At 39.4% G+C, this 17215-nt stretch overlaps 1 protein-coding gene across 7 annotated transcripts in view; it reads right to left on the bottom strand.

Annotated features, from left to right (window-relative positions):
* camkk1a (calcium/calmodulin-dependent protein kinase kinase 1, alpha a) overlaps positions 1-16914 on the bottom strand; it is a 71367-nt gene extending 54453 nt beyond the window's left edge. For 6 of the 7 annotated variants that reach the window (XM_088615710.1, XM_088615711.1, XM_088615712.1 and 3 more), the window contains exon 1: positions 16519-16914. The gene's annotated coding sequence lies outside the window, so the exon portion shown is untranslated. The remainder of the gene's footprint in view (positions 1-16518) is intronic. The other variant, XM_088615716.1, reaches the window with a different exon arrangement.
* Between the last annotated feature and the right edge of the window lie 301 nt (positions 16915-17215).

Below are 17215 nucleotides of genomic sequence, written 5' to 3'. Positions count from 1 at the left end.
CTTCTAGCTGAGAGGGACTGCTGAGCGTTGTTCAGTACAGGTTCATTTCCCTGTTGCTCCTGAAGAGCAAGACTATTGAATCAGAGCTTTCTTTAAGTATAAATGACTACCTGTTCTGTGTAAGCCTTCAGTTCCTCAGCCATAGGCAAGACCACAAACCATCCAATAAGGCTCTTCAGCTACACCAGTGACGTCCTACACACAATGCAGGCATCTCTGTTTTATTTTTCTCTCTCCTTCATTAAATTTTCAACGGTTCCCAGAAAAAAAAGCCTCCAACTTCAGGTCAGACAAGCACGGATGACTCAGAGCAATATCAAAAGAGAAGTCAAGCTGAGTTACTGCATCCCCTACTGAAGACTTTTCCCATGCATCTTCTAAGACTCACACACACAGACACATGCACTTCCTCAGGGGTGTCCACTGCTTCATTCTCCCTGTTACACAACCAATAACCCTGTGGTGTAATGGGCTTTGTAAGATCTGCCCAACTCAGCCCCTCCTTCCTTCCTTGGCTAGAAGCAAGCAGGATTATTGAGGTACAAATCCACTCAGGTAGCTGATCCAACAGTGGTATAAGTGTGTGTCATCAAATGATGCTAAAGTCAGTTACAGTGGGTCATTCCTGCAGTAACACTAAATCAAGATGGGCACATTAATTCCCTGAATCAAACCCAATTTAAAGAACTTCCTAATAACACTGGAGATCTTTAATGCCTACTCCGAACTGACACTGCCCACAAATCTTCACATAGCACTTACATAATACAAGGAAACAAGCCATTTACATTTGATCCTCGAGAGCAGGGGCACAGTGGGTATTTGTTTTCGTGTTCCATTCATGTCCTCCATGCCTAAGTTAATTGATTTCCCTCTTCTTAAATATCTGAAGATGGTTTACATGGGGAAAAATGACTGGAAAAAATGACACTCCTCTTTAAGGTCAGTGATAAAAAAGTTAAGTTGGTATCTTCAAAGGCAATGGATAACCAATCAGCTCTCAGTAAGCTTTTTAATTCATCAATTAAATTTGTATGTAAAATTCAAAGCACAACCTATCATTTGTCGTTTTAGTAAGAAATCATTTTTCAGTGATACAGTTTCAAATAGCACATGAATAAATGCCAACAAATAAACAAAGATCGTCAAATACTTTGCCTTGCTTTACAGAACACAGGATGTGCTTTCTTATGCACGCATAAAATATTGAAAACCCAGGTATATATGTGTTTGAGAGCTTCACATCATCAAATGTGAAGATGTGAAGGTTTATTTCAATGCAATAATAAAGCACTTTTTGTTTTCAAGTAATTCAAGTATTCAAAACATAAACAAGCTCAAGTCTTCGGAGTGAACAGTTAAACACTGACCAGAGGATACAAGTGGAAACTGTAGAAAAGTGCATTTTGAAAATTTCTTTACCCAAAGCTTTCTTTCAAGCAACAGCTGGATGAGATTGCTTGGATCAATTCAGTGTATACTAGATGAGCCAAATGGCCTCTTGTGTGTAACCATTCTTCTGTTGTTATGAGAAGAACAGTCTTCCTCAGGCTCTGAAAAGAACTGTGGCACAACAAAAACAAACAAGACTGACCCAGCCTGGGTCACTAGCCAAAAGCTCTAGAGTAGCTGGGGAAGGGACTCTCAAATGGAAAGGGTAGAGAACATCATCAACAAATACACTTAAATTCACAGTAAGTAAAGTATCATGTAGTCTTTGATAGGGATCATAATTAAAAAAAAGTATATTAAATAATAAAAAGCACCCTGAGGACCTGTCAGTATATCAAGACCTTTTCAAGGCTCTGCTTGTCCCATTCTCTTCTAACCTCCATCCTGCACCAGTACAGTCTGTCTCAGGTCAACAAGCTCCAGCCTGCACTTTTAGGGCCAGTACATCAACGTGTTTTTACACGTTTCTCCAACTTCAGTTACCCACCACTGGCTTCCAGGGAAAGCAAAAAAAAAATATTTTTAAAGCAGTCTTTTTAACGGAGCTCCCCATTACAAAACACCACCATCTAACTTGTGCATTAACATACGGTTCACACAGGATGTTGGCCAACAGGATGGGGTCTAGTCCTTTAATACAGAGAATAATGAATTCCGTTATTATGGATTCAGAATAATGGATTCTGAGTGTTTTTACGCAGTGGCATATTGTCTTTCAACAGCTAGCAGATGTAAAGCTGAAATCAGGGATTTAAGAGTGAAAGGCTGGTCTTCACATGTTTCACCCTGCCATGGCTGATATAAGGCTGCGTACTGAAACATAAACAAGCTTTTCTGAACTTAATCCCCTTTAGTCTCTCGGTTACATCCTGTAGTGACTTGTGGTGTTGCTTTTTTTAATGCACTGAGCAGCAACATAAGGCTCTCCAATAAGTACAATGTATTAGCGTTGTGTTGTTTGATGCCAACTATGAGAAACCTAAGTAATACTGGTAGGACGTTTGCAAAAAAAAAGGATTTAATGATCCTAAATGATGGACACATTTCTAAATCAAGAACAGAGCAGTTAAGGACAGAGTTTTAATCCATCCTCTTCAACAAAATAGATCAGGAGTTGCAATATGTACAGTACACAGCACTTGAACAATGCCAAATAAAAACAGTGTTTCAATAACCAAATCAAACATCGCAGCTCTCGTATTCCTCAATTTAAACCTTCAACAAACATCAGCATTATAGAAAATTTCAAATTCTGTTACACTTCAGATGTTTTACTGTGTCCCTTGGCAAAACACTGGATGAATATCCTCTGCATCAGAGAAGGCGTCACGAGTATATCAAACATGAGCGCTTATTTCAGTGTAACAATAAAGGGGACAAAAAAAAGGGTTGAGCTTCCAAATTAAAAATTTTACATTAAAAAGTTCTTAGGTTTGCTTAACATGCAGGCATTCTGTTGGCTATAGTCTGGCTTGCAGGCAAATCCAGTGAACACCCAGGATGCTTCTATTGAGATGAAACAGGATTCTGAATGAGTGAAACCACATCCCCTTCCTTTTCATGCTTGTCTGATTTTGTGTCTGGCATGCTATTGACAATGTAAGGGTGTAACACTGCAGGAGAAGAGTTTAAAAGGAGATACTTAGAGATGCAGACGTTTGGTGCAACATAATATCACTCTTGTGGATGAGTGCATGTTCCAGCTAGAAGACTGCTGTGACCCTAACAAGGATTCTCTCCCTGCAGGCACAGGTCAGTGCAGACAAAGGATTAGATGTAGCCGTATTTAGCCCTCTGACAGGTTTATCCTTACCACTTCAACACAGTGACAGTGTTCACATGCAAAGCTACCCAGGACAAGGGCACGGGAAGCAGGCTTGTAGCTCTTCCATGACAATGCACTATACGGACTCCTTCGACATACTAATACAACAGGAGTGGGATAGAGTTTGCAAAGTCTCCCCCCACCTGCAGAACCAGTAGGCACAGAAGTTTATTGATCACCCCTTTCAGCAGGATCGGTGCAAACCAAGAATTTATCATTGAGGCAGACGGTGCAGAGCTGAGTTTTGATGGGTAGGACTGTTGACTGTAGATTATGAACAGCGTTCACCAAATCACATGCCATCACTCTGCAACAGGCCTTTTTCGTGATAGGTGGGGAACCATCAGTCAGTTTCAGTCACTGCAGAGTATGTCAGGAAAGCATGGGGTCAGTTAAAGGTAATTAGATCAATATGTACACCCTTGCTACCATCTTGCTAATTTACACAGATGACAGTTTTCCCCCCTTGCTGATTTTGTCAAAGACTGTAATACTCTACAGTGCTGAATGCCCACTTTTCACAGTCTGAGAAAGAAACTTTTTACATTTGGCTTCTTTACTGAAATACACTGATAACATAGTGAAGTGCATGGCAACAGGTTAAATTGCACACAGTAGCTCAGGTTGCAAGAAACCCAGAGCTCACACACCGGATGAGCTCCGTCTGTAACAGGCAGAATAACCTTCCTGATTCCCAGGACTTTGTTCCTTCTATTTATAGAGTACATTGCTGCTATACATAGCCACTGAATCCTTACGAGTCTTCACTACTTTTGATTATTTCATAAAAGTTGCCAAAATTTAGCATATACCTCCATCATCCCAGCAGCACAGAGAAAAGACTAAATGCCTTAAACCAGAGGTGTTGTACTGTCTGTGGGGCTGAATCACAAAACTCCAGAATTAAACCTATATACAGTATCTCTGCTGAAAAGATAAGGGTACCAAACATTGATCTTTTAATCATTTCTATTTCTTCTTTAAGTGCCATGAGCTCTATATCCACTCCCCCACACCCCAATGACTGAGTAGAGCCTAATAATATATTGAGATGTATCGCAAATTTTTTACTAATGCAAATTCTTTTTCAAAGATAAGGCAACATGAAGCAATCAACTATACCAAACACTGTGTTTCTGATCACACTGCCATTGTTAAATGACAAGCAAATTGATGAAATCTTAAATGACTTATCCTAAGTACTAAATACAGTTGAAGAAAAAAACATCAAATAATAATAATAATTGCTTACACTTATATAGCGCTTTTCTGGACACTCCACTCAAAGCGCTTTACAGGTAATGGGGACTCCCCTCCACCACCACCAATGTGCAGCATCCACCAATACATCCACCAAATACATTTTCCTGCTGAAAAAAAAACTGATACTTTTTCTTTACCTGTGCTTTGTAACTGCTCATCCAAGGAAATCTAATTAAACATGAAAAACTGGTGTGTGGAGAACAGAAGGAGAAAACCAAGTCACAGATCTGAAAGTGTATCTTTATAAACAGGGGCACAGCCCAACACGTGAAGCTGGAATATGTTGAAACGGTGCACATGGTTCAACACCAAACTTTGTTTTTTAAAAAGCACACTCTTTTTCTTGTCAAACCCCTCTTGTTCTTGGTTAATTAAATTCAGACAGTGATGTTTTCAGATCGAAAGGTCACACTTTACAGTGGCCGTTTCTGCTGCATGAGCTCATAATTGGATTAAATTTAAATTAAAACCCAACCAGCAAACAGATTATCCACAAAACCGAAGACACCTTGTTCTGCAACATGATGGTATAAAGGTCAGTGTGAGAATCTGTGTCCATGTTACAGCTGTAATTAGTGTGAGCAAATATTCCCTCGAGTGTTATACCAGAGGCCATCTGGTTGCCTTCAGAACATCCAGCAGTCTCTGGGAAAGAGGATTATGAGTGAACATACCCAAATCGTAAAACAAAATCATTCATATAATTTGTTTTTGTATGTCTTAGATTCAACAGTTGTCTTCTTGTTCACACTAAAGTTTGAATTATGCCCACAAGTGCACAGCAAAATAAACATGATCTCTGTCCATCAGAGTGGTTCCCTTTAATCTGAGGTTTTGTAAATTATCTGGCCACCTGGAAAATGACACAGGAAGAGAGCAATAAAATGACATGGTGTGCACACCATGGGATTTCTAGGAAGAAAGACTGAAAACCAACATTGGGATTCTGATCTGTGTGCTTGTGGTGTTAAGGCGGAATGGACTATACACTATACACACAAAGAATTCTGGACTCTTGTATGGTTCTTCACCCACATATGCTTGGTCACTCCTGATGTCACGAAATTAGGGGCTGCACGTCCTGAGTTTGTTTCTGGGCCAACATTCTGATGGTTGGTTAAAAAAAAAAGATGGAAGAAAAGGGGAATTTTCTAGTTGATCATGCCAAGACACTTTGGAAACAGAACAAAGTGCAGTTAATACGTTACCTATAATCCCCTTGTCTGCATAATGGCAAATAGGTCTGCCCCTTGATGCTTCCCAGGCAAAGCTATGGAGAGGATTCCTTGTGGAAAATTCCACTCATCACCCCACTGTACCTGTCCCTAACTCCTGCTGCATCACCCCTAAGATCTCCTGTTTACAATGGCTTTGTGACTATGGTGCTTCGTTAGAGTGACAAATGAACCTGCGCTGTCATAAACAAAGATAAGAGCACTCCACATGTATCTCCATACAACTGCACAATTAAATATGGTCAACTGCTAAAGGCAGTTTGATTCATCCGAACAATCCTAACCTGAACTGACTCCAGCACTGAATCCATGCAGTAGATGACAACATTCTCAATGGCAAAGACCACAACCATTAAAGAGGCTAATGGTTAGGGGTACATTCTTGAATCAATGACATAAAAAACAGCCTAGGAGACAGAAAGGATTAGGCTATTTTTTAAATCCAACAAATCAGGAGTTTGTTACATACTGTAGATAATGCTGATTTTTAGCTTTGTTGGAAATTCACTTACTTAACAAGGCGCATCACGGTTAATTGTCAAACTTTGAATAAAGGATTTGACACAGAACGACATGAGTATGACACAGACCAAGTCTTTCTTTTCTGCAGGCATTTAGGTACCTTATTTGTGAGGGAAATGGCTCTCTGAATCCTGCATTTGATTAGCCCTTCCAGAATACAGTACACATCACAAAGGCTTTCAGTAATTCCCTGAGGATCTTAACTTGAGGTGGAGTCAGGCTTAATATGCACAAAAATAGAATGGAGCCTTGCAGAGGTGTATTGTCTGAAATCTGTTTGGTCCTCCAAGCAAGACTTATTGACTACTGTCTGATTAAGTCAAGGAAAAATGCCTCTTAAAAATATACAAGCTATTCTTCAACAAAGATGTCGACATTGTGGTAACTACACTGCACTTCTATCATCTGTGATAGGGTAATAAACCTCTACCTTTTACAAGAGAAGTAGATTGCATAGGGACCGATATTAACTATATAGTTTTTTTACACTGCTCCTAGTGGAGAACGGAATAGATTTACTGTCCCCATTTGTCTAGGTCTAAGGAAATTGACAACTGATAAACATTCAAGGTAATTCTAATTTAGACCATGCAGCAGTGCACAATTTAAAAAAAATAACACTAAAGAAACAGCTTTCTTCCAGATTAGATTTTAAAATAACTAATCAGACACCGTATCAGCTATGAATTTAATGCCATAGAATCATCCATCTTTCGAAAATCAAACCAAGACAAACCTTTTCAGGGGAAATATTAATTTTTCAACATTTGCTGGGGACCACAGTTTTGCCCAACACTTGAGAAATTATGTTGCACTGAGGAATGAATCAGTCAATTGATACTATGCTAATTAATGTTAGCAGATCTCACTGGAAAGAAAAAAAGATCATCAAGACATCAAGCAGTCGCTTTGAGGAATCGGCCAGATGACCTCATTCTATGCCTTAAAATCGAGGTGCTCGGTGATTGGCGCAAGCCCAAGGGGTGCTAAAGAGGCCAATATTGGAGTTTAGTCAAGAATGAACTAGCTGTTAATCCACCAGAGCCCAAATATTGTTTGCAACATGCAAAAGGCTGTGTGCTGCTCAGAATTTCCTCCAACAGCACAAAAGGGAGCTGTTGACACACACAGGGAAGCAGTGCTGGAACTCTTTACTGCTGCTGATGGTTACTGTTAATATAGATTACAACCAGATTGATGGTGCTACCTTTTGACAGCATTTGAGCAGAGCTACTTAATCTGTGAAATAAACTCATGCAATATTACATTTTGGTAGGAAGAAACAATAACAGCAATTACAGCACAAAAAAACAGGTTTAGCCACTGTTGATGTTCCTAGTTTTTTCCTTTAATTGGCTTTGTATCTGGTGCATAGTTGATGTTGGGGTTACAATTGCAGTTTCTTCTTATCAGTCATAAACAGAGCATTAGAAATTTTAATTATTCACTCTGTTAATGAAAGCTCAGCTCATCACATAGGGACATGTTAAATTGTCTTTCCCAGATCACAAAACTGAGACCACTTCAATGTGTCAAGTATGAAGGGAACAAACCTTGTATAATCAAATTTAGGCTCTTATTTCTTAGAGGCAGAGACGAGGTTTAAAAAGAAAAAACAGCATTCTTAAAACCCGTGTTCAAACATAATGGTTCACAAAGAAGAATCCATATTCTAAAAATCAATTTCGGGAAATTCATGCCTAGAATTCTGCACAGATCTGGACAAACATTTCTGCCATTCATGATCAGAGAGCTGCTTATTCGTGGTAAGGGTTTTAACACACTTGAGGCCATCCAGGAAGCACAAAGCACAAACTATACCCAGCCCCTCTGAATGCGCACAATAACACAGAAAGACATGTCTTTGGAAGGGAGGAGTACACCAGAGCACCAAGAGAAAATGTACATGAACACAGAGATAACATACAAACCTCATCAGTCAGGACGTGAACCAAGGACCTAAAAACTTTAAGGTAGGAGGGAGAACTGTCATGCCCCCCTCTAAACAAACATTCCAATATATTCCCATCTTACCTCTATTGGCTAAGTGGTTCCATTTATATAATTAAGTGCTTTTAATTTTAGAAAGGAGGCACTGTTTATTCAGTGATTTCCCTTTGATGATTCCCTGATTAAAGCTTCAGATTTTAACTGCAGAGCTGTGTGAAGTATTAAGAAGCAGGCGTATGAAGAGGTTATGTTATAAATTTGATTCAGGATTAAAAGGGAGATTGGGATATGTGTGGTTCATATTCAAGTACTTTTTTCCTGAATTCATTAAATACACCTCTACACCAGTTGGCTTCAAAGCCAAGCATGTGCTTCAGCATGTACAGTGTAGCTATTTCTCTTGGATAGCTCTTCTACAGTGATGTCAGTGGCTGGATAAAATAATTTTCCTGCTTCTAGTGATATCTGAATGCAATTTTACATGCTTACAAAGCCTCATCCACCATGAGATGGTACTGACCTTCCATTTAAACAGATTATTTCAGTCCTGTAAAATATTTTTGATACAGTGTCCGTAAGATAGTCTCTTGTGTAAGTAACAAAGATGGTTTTACTTTCTTTAGAAAGCAAGAAGATGGATGAGCGAACAGTTTTGTATGTGAAATTTCTTTCATCCCTAAAATAAATAGTTTTCCCTGCACATCTCCTGTATATTACCGCCTTTGAATTCAGCTGCTTTTTTCAATTAATAACAGAGCAGTTCCTCTCCTGATCATAAACCCAGCAATGGTTTTGAAACACAGAGGTAATAATATCAGCATTCTTTGAGTTTTTTTTGTCTGTGTCAGGAAGTGGCTTGATACTGATTTGATTATTTAATTAGAGGGTTTATGTGCTGTAAAATTAAACATACAATGTTGCAGTTATTATGCTTAATAACAGCCTAGTATTGGTAGAGCCTCGCATGTTTGGAAATTCAGACTATTTTCATCTCCGAAAAAAAATTGCTTTTGTGCTGGTGTGTAGTCTTTTTCAATGCAAAAGCGTTTAGTGATCTGTAATTTATTGGCGTAAAACTACTTTAATGATTTTCCTACAACAGTAGGGCCAGTTCCTGCTGGTGTTGCAGCAGCTCACTGTTGACGTGAAAATATTCACATCAATAGTCAACAAACTCACCTTACCGTTCTCGCATTGTTGATCTATACATGTTGTGGGTGTGGAGGGCTATGTTGTTTGTCAAACTTGACAAATATTTGTGCTCCGATTCCATGGAAAAAGATGAACAAATTGCTTTAGATGCTTGGGACTTATCAGATAACATCAGATAGCTTCTTTAGAAATTCACAGAGAAAACTGCGGCTCCATGAAACATACCTCAAACTGAGGAACCGCTAAGGTGTCATTCAGGTCTAACTCTCACAAAAATGTGCCAACACCATTATCTGTATGAAATTCTCTGTCAGCTAACGAAAAGGTGTATATGATCAGGGGACTGCCTCTTCTCCTTAGCAGTCCATTACAGTGCTGGGGTGCAGTTGCACAAATTAGATCTGAATAACATGTTTAATTTAGGGATGTCTTTCCAGCTTGGCGAAAGAAGTTGTTTTCTGTACGTAGTTGACCCTTTGTCAAGGGAATTTAAAAGAGCCTGAACACTGCCTGAGGCTTTCAGAGAAGCTTCTTTGGAGCATGCTTTTAGAACTAGGAAGTTCTGTGGTAAAACGCTCTGATTATTTTAACTACAACCCCGTCCCAAGCAAATGATTGGCTTTTTAAGATAAGATCACAATAAGACCACTTTATTGTCCCTATACAATTTCTTGCATTAGGAATTTGTCTTTTCACATACCCCAGCTTGCTCTCCATGAGACACACAGACGGGGAGAGAGAAGCTTGGGGTCAGAGCGCAGGGTCAGCCATTTACACGCTGCCCCTGGAGCAGCTGGGGTTAAGGGCCTTGCTCAGGGGCCCAACGGAGTAAGATTCCTCGGGATTCAAACCGGCAGCCTTCCAGCCACAGGCGCAAATCCTTAGCCACAGAGCCACCACACCATTCCTTTATATTGGTCACTTAGTTCCTATGTACTTTATGCTAGTATCCAACAAATGCTTAAACAAACATAGGCTATGTAGTTTCTTGAAAATCCAGGGTGTTGCCAGTATTTGCTCAACTACAGAACTGTCATATGACTCCTAAGCTTCTGCACCTGTTACCTGTCCTGTTTTTGAGGTTAACACGTCAGCAGTGGAGAACACTCCAAGCAACTCTTGTACTTTTAATTCATTAAGAACACTCAACCACACTAGATGGAAGGGCTACAGAGATTGCAAAGATTGTTCCAGAAGATGTCATGTAACGCAAGGCACTATACTGCAGTACAGCAAGACCCTTGGCCATGGATGTTACAGAGATAATTTGCTGATCATTTTTGTGAAGTTCCCCTGTGCAGAATTGCCCTTCTTAACACTGGATGCATCAGAAACTGGCCCCTGAGGTGTCCTTATTAGGACTGTCCTGCCTTCGTCTTCTTGGAAATTAATAATAAAAACATTCTTTATGACTTTGTCAAGGCTTGGCTGTAAAGTCAACCTCTGATATTTACAATAAGCTTGAGGTAGCAAACTGCCTGTCATAGAGACTCAACGTACTGCATAGGACATCCCGAACAATGTGGATATGCTGGTTGAAAACTGGCCTTGCTTTATAACATTGCTAGCCTTATTAGCTAAGGGAGTGATTCTTTCAACCCCTTCTGAGGGATGTATGAAGATCACTTTAAAATAATGACATGAACTGAATTATTGCACTGTTTTTTTATTGCAAAGAAAATAAACCTTTATAATTACAGTTTTTCATGAATTTATATCTGATTATTGCCCCTGAGATGTTTTACAGTATATAATTGTTTTCATTTATTTACCAGAGGCATTTACTAACACTTTAGTCCAAAGATTACAATAAATACATAATGCATTATATACCCAAGCACACTGCAAAGAAGCAGTGTATTACACTGAGCAATACAGATGATTCCATTGTCTTTTGGTTTGATATGCAATCTGCTTTGTCCCACTTTCAAAAACATTACTTTGTTTAGGTAGCAAACGGGACAGATGTGCCAGATGACTCCTTCATATTTGTAACCATTCTTATGTTCTTAATGCTATGACCTGAATAATAAAGAAGATAGATTCAAAGGTGACTGGCCTTTTCTAGGGCAAATGTAGCCAGTTTCTATTGAAAGTGACTACAGCACAAATTGAGAGAAGACAGACACATAGAGACAAGAGGGAGATGACCAAAGAAGAAGGAACATCAACATGCATCATCTACCTTTCCTCCAAATCCATTAAAGCCATTATCTGATCAGTTTTGGAGACCAGATTCTGGCTCAGTAATTTGAGGATTATTGTAAAAGTGCTTGCTGTCTTCTTTATTTTAGGAGATTCCGATTTCCTATATGGTGGAACCCTCGGGTTAAAATTGTTCTCTCCTGTGCTAGTGATGCATTGTTAGAGTAGGGAAATTGATTCTCATTCCCTTGTGGGCACCAACCTGTTTAAAAAGGGCTATTTAGTTCTGAGCTGTATTAAGATGCAGTGTTTCTCTTTTTGGTCTGTTGGAAATAGGACTCTGGAAAGCACTGATTACACATGTGTCATAGTGTACTTATCGTATAGTGCTGTTATTTATTGTTAATAAATATTTGCTTGTCTGGACCTAATTTATTACTGTGCCAGAGGAAAAAAAAAAGAACACACATTTGCATAATCCTCCGTACATCCTTCCTGCTATTTCGTAACTTTATTGTTGTCTGAACAAATAGTGCTGAACTACAATGAAAGAAATGGGTTATCTGGAATGATTTTGGGTATGTGATCATTAGGAACAAGAATAGAAAGCAGATAAATGTCTGTACATATAAATTATGAATTCCAATTTTTTTATCATACTCCAGCAAGCAAACATTCATGACAGCACTAATGACCACAGAGCTCAGTAAGCCTTACCCAAAAAAGTATTGCAGCTACATTTTTTATAATAGATGGTAGCAAACGTTTTACAGCAGTGTTACCAGGTTCTCACCTGACATTATCATGCACACAAGAAAGGAAAAAATGCGAATCCGTGCCTAGTCTGTATGGGGATGGGAGACATCTAAGGAAAGCCAGGTTTTTTCTATGACACACTTCTCATACTTGTTTTAAATATTTATGGTATTATATTATTTTAGTTTGGGGGGATATTAAATAATATTAGGATCTTCAAAAATAATCAACCTGCACTTTTCAATGACTAAAGAAAAAAATGGACCTCAAATTGAAATAGGATTTTCTCATCTCTTTTGCAATGAATAGGATTAGTTTTGCTTTTTTCTATAAAACAGCACAAAACACAATAACCATGGATCCAGATTTTGGTCTTAGTCCTTTATTTTTCAGATATGTTATCTGAGAAGAAATGTATTAGAGCTATCTGACTGAAGTGCCTAGATCAAGCACACAATATCAGTATCCTACCGAAGATTTGAACCCACAACCCTCCAGTCAGGGGTCTAGAGCCCTAACCACTCCTCAAACTGCTGCTTTGTCACAACCCATTTAAGCAACCCCCTGTGACTGCATCTTTTAAAAATGGGGTCTCAATGAATTTGTGCAATAATGAAATGAAAATGCACACCGAACATTTCAGACATACAGCTTTAGGTACATTCCTGGTTCAATCCCACTTTTACATAGAAAACAAGAAACCCCAAAGCCCAAGACACTTACAATCAATTGCTAATTTCCATACAGATTAACTGAGGTGATGCAAACAGGGTCTTTCACAGTTCAGCGGAAGATAACAATGCTTTATCTTTGGAGAATATCAGTAGTTTCCTGCCTCCTAGGTGTTATAGTGAGTGAATATATTCAAAGATAAAAGGGGTTTCTTAAGAATCAAGGGACGAACTACCATGCCTTTTTAAAGAAATGTAACGTTTGTTATAGTACAAGGATGCTTTTCTTGTTCCTTACTAATTTAACTCCAATAAATAACAAATGCTTTTTAATTTGACAGGTCTAATACAATGAATGTGCTTAGGGATACAACCCTCGTGTAGCTAAATGTTGCCTCAGTGGTCTGAAGCCATCCGATTTCATCACGGATTTCAGAAGTATTGGGTAATAGTCAAATTCCGAGTAAATTCTCCCACATAGATTTCAAGATAAAACCTTAATTATAGATTTTATCACGATTCAGACGGGAAACAGGCCATTGAGCCAAGGTATGTCTGACATCAGAGGCAGTGAAAGAAAGTGCATTTGTCTATTTCTATTTAAGTTTCTCGAAAGTGTGTTCCACAGGCCTTCCCTGGAATGCACAGCTTTCTAACCATGGAAGGACAGAGGTCTGGTGTGAATGAAGGACACTGAGAACGATCCAGTTCACTTGTTTTGTGTCACCCCCTCCCTTCACACACAATCCCAGCATCCTGCTGAAGGGACCCGACATAAATATTCAACAGTGCAAACAAAAATCAATAGAGGCTTGAATGTTGACCATAGAATTCTGACCGAGAGAGAGGACAACCCTTCAGAAGTGAAGTCAGACAGGCCAAGTGGGTGCAAAAAGTAGGAAGTAGGACGTTTTCTATGAAATTCAGGCCAGCAGCAAATCAGGTCTATCCAGCCATCAATGAGGTATAGGAGAGTGTACCCAGGCCCAGCAGAGAAGCATAGAGGCCCATTAAAAAACTACTCAAAGAGGACACCTGTTATACTGTCGGAATTTTCTACATTAAAGGCAGGAAAAAAACACAACAGTTCCCCTACACAAAAAGTATTATTAGACCAGGAAAGTACCTTGCTCAATAAAAGAAAATTTTTAATATCAATCAAAAATACATCTATACATATCTGAGAGACTGATTCCCATTGGCTTTTCAACCCAAGTGTCTTGTGTTTGGTTTTCCTATGAAACGTACCTTAGTATAGATAATAAATATGGGTTTCTGTCTTCATTGTTACAGCCTGTTGAATTCTCAATAGTGTGATTAACTTAGAACCTTCCATTCATGAGTTGGTTTTATATCAAAGTGCTGACTCCTTCCCACTGCAACAGCAAGAAGTGGTATATAAAAAAAAGAACAGTTTTGCCATAGGCAAACACTGCTCCTCAGAAATTTCGCACTTCCAAGGGTAGATCTCCATCCGGAAATGTTCGTTCTCCTACAGGCAACAACTGCAGCGTGTGATGATGGCTTGCCGATGAACGGAGGATTTTCCTTTCTCTGCCGGTAACCACCAGTGGCACAAAACAAGGATTCTGCTCCTGCATGCTTACCCTCCACCACAGACACTAAGAACTCCGTCACGTTGCCACTGGCTGGGATCTGGAGCAACTTTGTTGGTGTCCCACCGAAGCAAACGGTATCTGCTTTTAAAAGCACCTTCTCAATCGCTTTCTGGTAGAAGCACCGTCTTGAAGAACTGCAGACACATATTCATAGAGCCATGACACGCCCAGCTCTTCCAGCACCTGGATCTTTGGAGAGCTCAGGGTATCGACCAGAACGAGTGTTGCTCGGCGCGTGCAATCAGTCCAACACATCGCCCCGTGAACGACTCTGGGGCTCAATTTCTTATACAGATTCGACCCCAGCTAAACGGCTGTCATTGACTCATCCACCCAACGGAGAGGGGACTAGCTACCATGAACGGAAATGAACAGTTCAGTGTTGAAGCTGCAGAAGATTTGGTGTATTTGAACCTTGCAATAGTTCAGCTCAACAGCCATCTTATCAAGGAGATTCTGGGTGCAATAGAATTGAACTTTAACTTTAACTGTATATACCTGGCTTCAGGTAAAGACATATAAAACAAAGAAACGCAGCACATCTGGAATGAACATGACCTTTAGCTTTATCTTCCTCCTGGACTTTAAACAAAGCAAATCGTTCAGGAATTTGGAGACAATGTTTGTGTCTGTTCTGTCAAACAAGATAATACCTAATTAAACCAGCTCCAGTCAAGCCACAAATCTGAAATTAAATCCTACTGCCTTTACTGTGAACGCTCGATGTCTGCACGATTCAATTGCCAACAGAGAAATCACTAAAGAAAACGTTAATAGAAATTAAAAATATCCCTACATATCTATAGGAAACAATAGCATCTGAAATCTGAAATCAGATTTTGTATCATCTTAAATTAAAGACGTTTTTTCATGTACAGTATATGTTTCCAGACCTGAAGAGACCAATTCCCATTAGCTTTTCAATCCAACTGACTTGTGTTGGGATTTACTATTAAAAGGAATCTCAGCACAGGTAAGAAATACTGCTTGTGTTTTCATTGCTTCAGTATGTGGGATTCTCAGTAGCTCACGCAACTTACTGTATAACCTTACATGCATCAGCCAATGTAATGCAATCGGTATTGTATTGTACACGTTTTTTTTTATCAAACGCAGTCGAAGAGTATCAACCTTAATTCTTTAAAAAAGGAACCGGCTTCTGCGAAGAGTACAGTACATTAAATATCATTAGTGTTGTAGCTCGGTAGTAAACGGGTCTTATCGATTGAGATGTACAGTATCACCATCAACTAACCATCGCGCTGTGTAGCTTTCTTGCAAATCAAAGTGATACCGCAACGATACGTTTATTCCAGTAATGAAATAAATGTAATGGTTTCAGTTTAAAGGTTTTGAGGAACTGTAATGTCAGCACAGATTAATTAAGCAGTCACTACCTTCCTGCAATACTAATACATCCTATGACAATGGCTTTATTAGCATCGGCAATAGCTGCAATATCGCTTTCAGAATGTATACCGCACATATATCACATATCACAGTATTGGTAATTGCAAAAACAAGACCCTCCCCATGTCACATACTGTATGTCCATTCTGCACATGCAATACAGGTTGTCATTCAAACATGTTACCTATACAGAATACATAAAGCAAAGGTTTTGCCTACAAAGAAGTGCAAGAAAAAAAAAAGATGAAAGCATCGGAAACTTTTGACATATTTGTGAGCAAAACGATTTACATAAACACCTGTTAAAACTTAAGAGCGGCACACAGGTGTATCGCTGAGCGCACAGCTGCAGGGACGAGCGAGTATCAATGGAAATCGCGGCAGGCAGGCAGGCAGATACAGGACCACTGCATTTACAGTGCTGCACATCGCAAGTAGCCTAAATAAAACGACACTTTTATAAGCGCAGTTTTTCTCCTGCAAGACTACAACACTGCCTTTAAAAAGTTTCGGCTCACCTGTGTATCCTGTCCGGAATGCGGCAGTATTTTTTGATCAGTTCTCCGGGCAGAAATACTGTAGTTCGCTGCTACTTACAGTACACACATGCATCGTCTCTACTACCCTGCTGTAACTTATGTACAGGGAGCCCTTAACCAGCTAGGATATTTCTCTCTGAAGCCATCCTGTGCGCTTTAATTCACCGCTAGCGCCTCATCCCGTGTTGAATTCAGCTGGGTTATTGGGCTCCTTGTCACTCTTCTGCCCCCTCTTCCGCGATGCACAGACGATTCTGCTCCCGTGTGTTTGTACTTTCAGTTTCTGCAGCAAACAAACTGCTCGAAAAATAAATAGTACCGCTCACATCGGCGCGAAAGGATACAGCATGTGAACAACAACAGACACCGCGCAGTGATATCGGAACGGAACTGCCAACTTCTATGGTTTGGCAAGCCTGTGTTTTTTTCTGGCATTCACTCTGGGTCCTAAACTCCGAAATGTTTTGTGATTACGTCCTTATTCTTGGTATTTCTTTTTTACTCCTGTTTTCCTGTTTTTCATACACTGCACATAAATATTTACGCACACGTTTCTGGTTGTTAAAAAAAGAATTATGTAAATTGCCAGCGATGTACTGATTTTTTAACAAATGTATATAACACATTTTACACGAAAACACCTACAGTATGTTCTTATACTGTACATACAGTTTAT

Source organism: Lepisosteus platostomus, chromosome 22 (assembly GCF_059453375.1).
Source record: "Lepisosteus platostomus isolate fLepPlt1 chromosome 22, fLepPlt1.hap1, whole genome shotgun sequence".
NCBI classification, from domain to species: Eukaryota; Metazoa; Chordata; class Actinopteri; order Semionotiformes; family Lepisosteidae; genus Lepisosteus; species Lepisosteus platostomus.
This window is presented reverse-complemented; position numbering and strand designations above follow the sequence as displayed.